This window comes from Myotis brandtii, unplaced genomic scaffold, assembly GCF_000412655.1.
Source record: "Myotis brandtii unplaced genomic scaffold, ASM41265v1 scaffold216, whole genome shotgun sequence".
Taxonomy (NCBI): Eukaryota; Metazoa; Chordata; class Mammalia; order Chiroptera; family Vespertilionidae; genus Myotis; species Myotis brandtii.
The window spans coordinates 3,001,306-3,011,321 of NW_005358092.1; the positions used below are offsets into that span (position 1 = coordinate 3,001,306).

The 10,016-nt window shown below is 46.3% G+C and overlaps 1 protein-coding gene across 3 annotated transcripts in view; it reads right to left on the reverse strand.

Annotated features, from left to right (window-relative positions):
• WNT5B (wingless-type MMTV integration site family, member 5B) overlaps positions 1-10,016 on the reverse strand; it is a 132,223-nt gene that overhangs the window by 36,063 nt on the left and 86,144 nt on the right. Inside the window, exon 1 of one of the 3 annotated variants that reach the window (XM_014539432.1) lies at positions 3,497-3,551. The exons of the other annotated variants lie outside the window; for them this stretch is intronic. The gene's annotated coding sequence lies outside the window, so the exon portion shown is untranslated. Of the gene's footprint in view, positions 1-3,496; positions 3,552-10,016 lie in introns of those variants that run through there. 3 annotated transcript variants of the gene reach the window in all.

Sequence of the window (10,016 nt, forward strand, 5' to 3'; positions counted from 1 at the left end):
GGGAGGCCAGGCTCTCCGGGAGGGGGCGGCAGGTGCTTTGGGTCATCAGCCTGGCAGATATTTTTGTCCTGGGGCCACCAAGAAAGGAAGGTGGCCTGAGCTAGATCCAGGGAAGCTGGGCCACAGCCTATCCCCACCCCCTTTTGGTTTTTCTCCTTGGGGTCTTAGCTGGGGCCGGGGCATCAACAGGCAGGTGTGTGAGGTCGGCAGGGGGCAGATCAAAGAAAAAACTTGCTCCTTCCCCTTTGTCATGCAGAGCGAGCTCGGAAATGATCCTGTCTCTAGCCCAGCGGACTAACAGCTCCCCACACCCTACTTCCCAAACAGGCCTTCCCCTCCTCTAAAGGATGCCCCCTCCCCCTCTAACCTCTACCCCCCATAAATCCTCCCCGTCCCCGAGGGCAGAAGGTCTGTGAATGCACTGACTGGAACCAAGAGAGATGGAGCAGAGATAGGGCTGGCACCAGAAGCTAATGGCTTTATGGAGGGGAGGGGACCAGGTCCAGAGTAGGGAGGACAAGAGAAAAGCTTCAAAGAATCTCCTTGTCCAAACATCCTCAGCTCCACCTACCAATCCTTCTTGGGGACTCAAGAGTGAGAGCTGCCCCTACTCCCTGTGGCCCTCCTCCCTGCCCACACCTCCCTCCCACCCACATGGCCAGCCCATCACCAAGCCTCCTGCAAAACCCCGACTCCCATCGACACACATCCTCACACATTTCCATCCAGATAGCTGAGCTCTTTCTCCAGCTGGTGACACTTCTTATCCCCACGGATTCCCCCTCACACCAGTGTCTCTCATTGTCACACCCTTTCACCGGGCCCCTGTGAAATCTCTGGCTCTGCAAGTCCTAGGTGCAGCCGAGGCCACACTGGGAGCCACTGTTTCTGAGCCAAGGGCGGGAGTCAGTGCCAGCTAACAGTCGCTGTGGCTTTGACACCCCAGTGCCAGGCTGACAGGTGAGCTAAGGCCAAACTTCCAAGAGCTGCGAATCCCGCCCCTCCGTGCTTTATAAACACAAACTAAGACAGGCTCACTCCCAGCAGCCGCCTACCAACTTGTGCTTTCCATCAAACTCTCATTAAAAAAGATTTTTAAAACTTACAAAAGAAAGAAAAAGACTCTATGGTGGCCTCTTTCTCTGCCTTCCAGATGCAAGCCCCCGTCTGAGTGGTCACCCAACCACCGGCCTCGCCCACCCTCCTTTACAGTCTTCCATTTCCTCAGGCAGGGCTGGGAGGAGAAAGGTGGATGCTGGTGACTGGTTTCACTAGTTGGGCAGAATGGAAACTTCTTGCCTCAGCGGGACTGGGGAGGAAGGAAAATGTGTGTGGACTGATGGTTTGGTCTTAATGAGTCGGACACATCAGAGGCCCTGTTTGTGGGCCACTGCTGAGTTTCACAGCAGGTCTCAACCAGGGGAGACTGTTCCTTGTGTGGGGAAATAGGTCTAGCAATTATCCAAAAGGCAGGGCGAATTCTTTTTGCCGCCTTTGTAATAACTAGAGTTTCCCCCCCAAACTAAATAGTTTCTCTTTCCTATGAGAGGTGTCATTTCAGAGCCACCAAACAGTTAAGTATGAGAGAATCCAGGGCCTCTCTTCTTCGGTAGTGACTGGGAGGTTGCAGGGATGGGGAGATGCAACATTCTCCGTCGGGACCTCCACAGGGCCCGCATGGGCTGAGCAGATGCATCTGCTCTGCTTCTTCATTCAGCCATACATTTGTCCAATAAATTCATTAATCCAATATGCAGGAGGGGCTTCATGTGTCCCAGCTACTGCTCTAAGTGCCAGAGATAGGAATGAACAAATAAATTCAGGCAGGAGACAGGGGCACCGACCCCCCACCCAGTCCAAAATCTGCGTATAACTTTTGACTCCCCTAAAAGTTAACTACTAGTAGCCTACTATTTACTGGAAATCTTACCAAGAACATAAATAGACGATTAACACATATTATGTATGTTACATGTATCATATACTATATTCTGATAATAAAATAAGCTAGAGAAAAGAAGATATTATTAAAATCATAAGGAAGAGAAAATACATTTACAGTATTTATTGAAAAAAATCTGCCCTAACCGGTTTGGCTCAGTGGATAGAGCATTGGCCTGCGGACTGAAGGGTCCCGGGTTCGATTCCGGCCAAGGGCATGTACCTTGGTTGCAGGCACATCCCCAGTGGGAGGTGTGCAGGAGGCATCTGATCGATGTTTCTAACTCTCCATCCCTCTCCCTTCCTCTCTGTGAAAAATCAATAAAATATATTTTTTTAAAAATCTGTGTATAAGTGGACCTGCGCAGTTCACACCCATATTTTTCATGGTTCAACTGTACATATATGTTAGGTTCTGTGAATATTATGAGAAAACATCAAGCAGGGACTAGAATCAGGAATAAGGCATGATAAGCCAGTCAGAGACAGAAAAATACCATGTGATTTCACTTATGTGTGGAATCTAATGAGTAAAATAAACAAACAAACAAAATAGAAACAGACTCATAAATATAGAAAACAGGCTGGCAACTGTTAGAGAGAGTGGGGAAGGGGCTGGGTGAAAAAGGTGATGTGATTAAGCAACAAAACAAAACAAAACACACACACACAAAAACACCCCCCCCCCAAATGGGATGGTGAACATACAAACAGATTATATATTATAGAATTGTGCACCTGAAACCTATATAATTTTATTAACCATGCAAGAGTAGGCCTTTCTTCCCCCAGCTGCTGGCACTGGCTTCCCTCTGGCACCCGGGACCCAGGCTTCCCTTCCCGCCGCTGCCCGCAGGCACCGGGGACGGGGGCTACTTCCCTCCTCCGGCCCCTTTTGGTCAGTAAGGACGTCCGGAATGATGTCTAGTCTAATTAGCATATTACCCTTTTATTATTATAGATATCACCCCCATAAACTCAATAAAAAATTTTAAAAGAATAAGGCATAAAAACTTACATTACTTAAGGTCCTTGGGGAAAGCACATTGGGAAGTATCTGCCCAAACCACTATGTAGATGGAAGGCAGCAGGGGACAGCCCTGCTGCACATCTCCAACCCCTGTGGCACGTCCCGGGTCCTGACTGAGACTGCACCACCTGCTCTACCAGCACCACAAAGGGCCGCGTATCTGAAAACAGGAACTCCAGGTTCTCGTCCTTTTTCTGGTTGGACTCAGTTACCAATTTTCATTTCCTTAGGGGGCTGTGGTCATCGGCCCAGAGACAGGAGACCAAGGAGAGAGACTTGGACAAGTGGAGCTGAGGCCCCAGCAAATCCGTCCTTGAAGAGGCATCTGTGCTTTCCACACGCACTTCAGACTGTGCCTGTGATGAAAACCTCAGCCCACAGGGCGAGGGCTTGGAAAGGTTATCAGCTGCTCTGCTCACAAAAACCACCACTGGGTGTTCAGCTTCGGAGTCACACAGAAAATGGTGTCCCATCCCACACCTGTCCCCCTGCCTCAGACAGGCACTCTCACACCTAGAAACTTACCAAGAAATAACCAAGATGCTGGATGGGAGCCTTCTCGCGGTTGCCACTGGCTAACTGTTGCTGGGTGACCCAGTGAAGAGCTACTGGGTGCAAAATTTAAAAACACGCTTGCTCTTTTGTTGACCTCTCTGGCACAGCAAGGTGAACAACCCTAACAGTCTGGAAAGGGAACTTCCCTCTGTGAACTCCTGGCTGCACTGCCACAACGTACTTGCCTGTTGTTAAATTATCTCCATGGGGTAGGGGCGGATAGAGGAGGTGCAGGAATGACAGCTGTCATCCCAGTCTCCTCTTTCCTTAGTCACTTCAACACCATAAAGAGGAGAGAAAGACCCTTTATGGATCTTGACTAATACTTCCTGAGTGTACAGCACGTTCACTCATTTCCTTCCCTATTTCCAAGTAAGTGTTCACCCTCCTCACCCCTCAACACCAGAATAGTTCTTTGTGGTCTAACCCAGATGGCTCCAACAGGTCTTCCTAAAATACGCATTGAACATCATAATATTCCCATTTGAAAACTTGCAGTGGTTCCCAGTTCTTTAACCATCCTAAACTTCCCAGCCTGGCCTCATTTTCCCTCATGGTCTTCTCCTGGATTTCCAAATGCGGGCCTCTTTTCTCACCTCCCCCTGCTCCTAGAACAACCCTGCTGTCCCCGCAAGACCTCGTTCTGATCTCTTCCCAAGAGGCATTCTCCTCTCCAGCAATCCAAACCTTAAACTACTTCCAAGTCCATGCCCATGGTTCACTTCCTCCATGAAACTGTCCTTGATTAATCCAACACCATGGAAATCTTTCCACTTACTTGGGACTTCGTTAGCATCTATGAGAACAGGTATCTACTCAGCACCACCCTATCCCAGACATGCTGCCTTGGAGCTGTGTATATTTCTTACTTCTCTAACCATCAGAAGTTTCTTAAAGATACAAACTTACTTTTTCTACTTTCCATCTATGCCCCATGTGCCCAGTATAGTTATACTAGGCAGCAATAAATGGTTCTTGGTTAATAATCAGTGACATACCTGATATTAATGAACATTTATTGAGCACCTCCTACATGCACTGAACGAAGTGTTTTACATCCACTTTTCTCATTTAATCTTCACCAAAATTCTATGTGGTATATGACACTATTATACCCTCACTTTGAATACAAGGAAACCAAGGTGTAAAGAGGTTAAGTAGCTTGCTCAGACAGCAATTGAATGGTAGACCCTGGCTTGGATTCCAGATCTTTCTACTCTTCCCCAACAGAGGTAACTACATCACATCCTTGATAGTTCTTCCCTGTCCCTGGAATATAACACTCCCTCTGCTTTGCTTTTCTTCTTTTCACTATTGCCCTGTTGCTAAGGCTGTGAATAGCAGTCCAGTAAATCAGCCCTGACCAGGCGGCTCCGTTGGTTGGGCATTGTCTCCTACACCAAAAGGTGGCAAGTTTGATTCCCAGTCAGGGCACATAATCAGGTTGTGGGTTTGATCCCCGGTCAGGTGCCTGCAGGAGGCAACTGATCGATGTTTTGCTCGCTCTCCCTTCTTCTCTCTATAAATAAATTTAAAAAAACATGCAATACCTATTTAGTCAGGGGCACTGAAAAAAAGGTAAATTAGATAACAACATCATAATTCATAGGAAGTAGCACAAAAAACAATGTTTATTTAAAAAAAAAAACAACCACCAGGCTGATTGTAAAGTTACTAGTATAAACACGCGCGAGCACACACACACACACACACACACACACACACACACACACACACAGCCTTGTCGGTGGGGGAAGAAAGCCAGATTTCTCCCAATCAAAATGATGACAGGCTGCTTAAGGCTGGAGGAATTAAGATAGAATAACAGTTTTAGAGAGCTGGTGTTTATGTGTATCAAAGGTTCCCCGTCTCCTAAAGGATGAAACCAAACACCATCACCACATTACACAAGTCCTTTCAAAATGTGACCTTGCCAACCTTTCCATCTTGTTTTGGTTTTCACTTTGTGCTCCAGAAACCCCAAACTGCCTGCCTTTCCACACCTCCTTACCACCCCACACCTTTGTGCTTTGCTGACTTCTGAGAAGGGGTTGCCCTCTCTCTGTGCAGATCAGGCTCTTTGTCCTTGAGATCACACCCTCAAAGACGCCTTCCTTGACCATTCAATCCAAAGCAGGCCCCCACCTCCATCGTTCTCTTTCTAGCTTAGTGCATGTTTTTGCCACATCTATACTAATAAAAGGTTAATATGCTAATTAGACTGGGAGACCTTCCTGACATCCTGCCAGACAAAGCCATGGTGGTGGGGCCGAGGCAGAGGTGGTAAGGGGCGATCAGGCCAGGAGGGGAGGGCAGTTGGGGTCGAGCAGGCCGGCAGGAGTGGGCAGTTGGGGGCAAGCAGGCAGCAGGCAGAGTGGTTAGGGGAGATCAGGCAGGCAGATAGGTGAGCGGTTAGGAGCCAGCGGTCCCGGATTATGAGAAGGATGTCCAACTGCCCGAAAGCTGGCAGTCGGACATCCCCCGAGGGGTTCCAGATGGAGAAGGTGCAGGCTGGGCTGAGGGTCACCCCCCTCATGCATGAATTTTGTGCACCGGGCCACTAGTTTAAAATAATGTGGCATAATTTGGTATGTTTATTTGTATTTTTGTTTCTTTCCTCATAAGTTCTGCAAATGGTCTTATTCACTATTTTCTCCCAGTGGTTAGGATAGTGTCCAAGGGTACCTAGTATGTGCTCAATAAATATTTGTTGATTGAAAAAAGAGAATAGCCCTCTCCGGTTCTTCGGACACCGGCCACTGAGGTCAGCCTCTCATGGAGACAAAGGAGTCCTTTGGCTTCCATATGGCCCAGCCCATTGACGAGCACAAAAACTGCTTCTACTGATGTATCCCCTTATTTGGGAATCTACTATCAGATGTTAGTTGAGATTTTGGAGATTCCAAGACCCAGCTCAGTCTCTACCTTGTCTTCAAAGACATGAGAACCCTTCGACTTCTAATCCTGCTTATTATGCAATAAAGTGAAAAGGTCAAAGACATTGCTCCTAGAGGTGGTTTGGTCTAGCTGGGGGAAGTGAAAAACCTACTCTGAAATGCAGGACAGGTGAAGTGCCTGAGGAGTCCAAGGGAGCAGTCATAGTAGGAGGTAGGACTGGAGTAGGGACTTAAAGATGTGTAGGCTTTAAATAGGAGGAAAAGAGCAAGAAGGATTTCACATAAAGATGTGGTTTGGTCTAAAAGAGAAAACTTCGCCCTGGCCAGGTGGCTCAGTTAGTTGGAGCATCCTCCCATGCACTGAAGGGTCATATGTTCAATTCTTGATCAGGGCACACACCCTGGGTTGCAGGTTCAATCCTTCGTTGGGTACCTGTGGGAGGACACTGATTGATGTTGATCAATGTTTCTCTCTCATATGGATGTCTTTCTCTCTCTCTCTCTCTCTCTCTCTCTCTCTCTTCCTCTCTCCCTCCCCTTTCCTCTCTCTCTAAACTCAATTTTTTTAAGTTAAACACACACACACACACACACACACACACATATTCTCTGGTGAGGATTTTTTTAAAAGAGAGAAAATTTGAAGGATAGGAGAGATATTGCAATATGTGAAAAAGGATTTTGATAATTTTCAGTGTTCTCAGAATCATTCTTCTTTTTTGTTAATCTTTATTGTTGAAAGTGTTACATATGTCCCCTTTTTTCATGTAGTCCCTCTAAATTCCTACTGAGCATTCAATATCAATTGTCCAGAAAAGCCTCCCATGGTCATATGCTTCTAGTTTCTGGGGGCATCACTGCAGGAATGGGGCCATCGGCTTAGGGGATCAGTCATCTTTTGACCATGAAATGATGGCTGAGTAAATCTTCCTAGACAGCCAAGAAGTATAGGAATTCAGATGCTGATTGATCATACTCTTTCCTCACAGTCCCGCTTATTCTCTGTGCTCCAATTCTCTTCCTGATCCAGGACTAAAATCTTGGTGTCAGATTTGACTCCTTCCTTTCCTTTACCCTCCATGTCAAATCAATTGCCAAGGCCTCTTCACTGTGTTTCCATAATATTTTAAAAATTCATTCACTACTCTCTATTCCTACTGTCATACTCTGAGCTATTGCAAGAGCCTGCTAATTGCCCTCTTTTCCCTCCAACAAATTGCGTCTTTTGTCCCATTCTTATCTACTGAATGATTGAATGAATTCCTTCCATACTTGGTTCTCTAATTTCCAATGTAACAGCCAGCAACCAGGTTTCTCAAAGTATGGTCCCCAGACCAGTGGTCGGCAAACTCATTAGTCAACAGAGCCAAATATCAACAGTACAACGATTGAAATTTCTTTTGAGAGCCAAATTTTTTAAACTTAAACTATATAGGTAGTTACATTGTTATTAACTTAATTAGGGTACTCCTAAGCTGGCCTTTGCTAAAAACGTCCTCAATTTGAGGTGTCGACCTCAGCGAACGTACCCCCACTTCTTCTAACACCACTTCTTCAAAATAGACTCGCCCAGGCCGAAAACTGACTTCTGCGCATGGGCCACGAAGTTTCAATCGCACTGTACGTGCGCGCCTGCACGTGGTATTTTGTGGAAGAGCCACACTCAAGGGGCCAAAGAGCCGCATGTGGCTCTCGAGCCGTGGTTTGCCGATCCACTGCCCCGGACTAATAGTATCATTATCACTTGGAAACTGATTAGGTAAACAAATTCTCAAGGTCCACCCCGACCTACCGAATCTGAAACTTGGAGGGTGGTGCTTAGCAATCTGTTTTAAAAAGACTTCTAAATGATTCTGATGCCCAGGAAAATTTGAGAAACACTATCATAAAGCCATCTATAGGATATGTGATGAATTAAAGTACTAAATCTTTTAAGTACATATATGTATGTTAATGGCAAATTTCTACATATCAATGCCTTAAACTAAAGACTTCTGGGAGCCATAGAACCACAGAACATATAGAAACCAAGCACCACCTCTAGGATGAATAAATATGTCCATCTACTTCTACTCTGATGGTCTACATGTATGTAGACCCTTGTAATAAATAAAATACTAATTCATTTAAAAGTGCTACTGATGATTGTGTGATGATTGCACAACTCTAAGACTACATTAAAAACCATTAAGGCCTTAGCTGGTTTGGCTCAGTGGATAGAGCATCAGCCTGCGGAGTGAAGAGTACTGGGTTCAATTCCAGTCAAGGGCACATACCTGGGCTGCAGGCTTGATCCTAGTAGGGGGCGTGCAGGAGGCAGCCAATCAATGATTCTCTCTCATCATTGATGTTTCTCTCTCTCTCTTCCTCTCTGAAATCAATAAAAATATATTAAAAAATAAATAATAAAAACCCCATTAAGTTGTACACTTTAAACAAGTGAATTGAGTGGTATGTGAATTGTATCTCAAAACTGTGAAATTTTTTTAACAGTGTTCGCAATGCTGCAGCCATTCTACTCTCCTGGAGAATCTGCTGTGTGCACCAGCATATACCAGAGCAGCAGCTGTCCACAGTCTCATACTGTAAACAACACACAGATCAGTCCACCATTGTGATATAGTAACACAACGAAACAGTGGGGAACTACAGTTACATGCAACAGCATGCATGACTCTTACAAACATGATGTTGAGGAAAGAAATCACTAAAGAATATATAAACTACTAGAGGCCAGGTGCACAGATTCGTGCACCCGTGGGGTCCCTCGGCCTGGCTTATGGGGATCAGGCCGAAACCAGCTCTCCAACATTCCCTGAGGGGTCCTGGATTGTGAGATGGTGCAGGCCAGGCCGAGGGACCCTACTGGTGCATGATCGGGGCCAGGGAGGCACCGCGGGAGGGCTCCAGGGCATGTCCGGCCCATCTCGCCCAGTCCCGATCTGCCGGACCCCAGTAGCAAGCTAATCTACCAGTTGGAGCGTCTGCCCCGCCCCTCCTCCAGTGGTCAGTGTGCGTCATAGTGACTGGTCAAACAGTGGAACTAATGGTCAGATACTTAGCATGTTCAGCTTTTAATTTATAGGATGATTCCATTTACGGCAAAACTATATTGTTTAGGAATCCATTTGTAGGTGGTTAAGTCATAAAGAATAGCAAGGAAATGATTACTGTAGATGTCAGGGGAGCCCGGCAAGTGTAGCTCAGTGGTTGAGCCTTGATCTATGAACCTGGAGGTCACAGTTCGATTCTCAATCAGGGCATATGCCAGGGTTGCAGGCTTGGTCCCCTGCAGGGGGCATGCAGAAGGCAGTCAATGGATGATTCTCTGTCATCATTGTTGTTTCTCTCTCCCTCTCCCTCTCCCTTTCTCTCTGAAATCAATAAAAAATTTTTTAAATGTCAGGACAGTGGTTTCCTCAAGGGTGGAAGAGGGCATTGCGGTGAGGACAGAGCAATAAAGGAATTTCTGGAGTGCCAGCAATGTTCTATTTCTTAATCTGGGTAATGGGTAAACAGGGGTTCACTTCAAAACAATTAAGATGTGCATATATGCCCTAACCAGTTTGGCTCAGTGGATAGAGCGTCGGCTT